The following is a 1,262-nucleotide window of genomic DNA, read 5'->3' on the forward strand; positions in this document are numbered from 1 at the left end:
ACGTGCAAATCCGTTCTATTCTTAAATCATCTCTTTGGAAAATCTCTCTATATCCGAGGCCACTATACCAAGATGGTTACCCACTTGTCTCTTTATAAGTATATCTCTCGACAGTTGGAAATCTCTCCGCAGCGTTGCAAGGCCTACTCATTCTTTCTCTTACTTCACATTCCTCGCCGTGGTCACTATCCTTCAGCCCCACTTGTCGGAGCCTGTTCTTCCAACCCCACACATTCCTCTTTTGCTCCATACTACCACACTTTATCCCTCTCACACGCCTACCTTTAAATTTTCATCCAAATAGTCCCGTGCTTTGCCCGTCGTCCCTCTTGGAGGCTTCACTCCCTCACGTCTCTTACTCTTTCGCTTTTTCCGACATTTTGGTCACCTTACCTTCCATCTACTCACTTTCTTTCTTTTCCAAATATCATTGTATTAGAACTTTCCAAGCTTAACCTGTAGTGAAAACAACATCAGCTTGCCTTGTAACATTTGTGCCATTTTTTGTCACCTGGACTTCGTTACCCTGTCCGATTAATGCCTTCTATTTACCGCAACGTTGGTTGCCGGAATACACATATCCGCTGATATAGCCATGTATGGGATATCATGTGTATACCTATATATATAACCACTACTATCTTGCTTACAAAATATCTCCAAACGCCATTCAACTTACCCTGCTTCTAGAGCTGTGACGCACCTTCTTTCTCTTCACTGGTTCAGTCTATCTCGTCCTATATGACCTCTTAGGGTTTCCCCCATTCTGTATACACTAATTTCTCTTAGGCTACTCTAGCTTCCCATTTGGCTCTCATATCTGAATTTTAGGACTTTTAGTATACTTCCCAGGGGGTCACCCATCCCAAAATTTCTCTCACCCCAGCACGCTTAACCTCGGAACTCCGATGAAATACGATACTTTAATGCTAGTATGATAGCGTTCACCTCACCGCATGACCTTCAGCACATAATCTGGAGTAAGTTGAAGCCTTAACAGATTTCAAAACCTTCTCCTAACACATCTCCTTCCGAATTAGAAAGGGTCTCTTACTCTTCTGGCTCCACAATTACTATTTTAACCTTTTCGATCCTCAGTATTCACTTTTCACCTATGGATATGACTACTTTCCATCCTAGACTTCCGGATTCCCTATGGTAGTGAGCACACCTTGATCGCCTTTACTTAGTAATAACCTACAGCAAATGCACATACATAGAACAAATTCCAATAAGGACTCATATACCTGTAGCCGATCGGT

The sequence above is a fragment of the Lycium ferocissimum genome, unplaced genomic scaffold, assembly GCF_029784015.1.
Source record: "Lycium ferocissimum isolate CSIRO_LF1 unplaced genomic scaffold, AGI_CSIRO_Lferr_CH_V1 ctg1865, whole genome shotgun sequence".
NCBI classification, from domain to species: Eukaryota; Viridiplantae; Streptophyta; class Magnoliopsida; order Solanales; family Solanaceae; genus Lycium; species Lycium ferocissimum.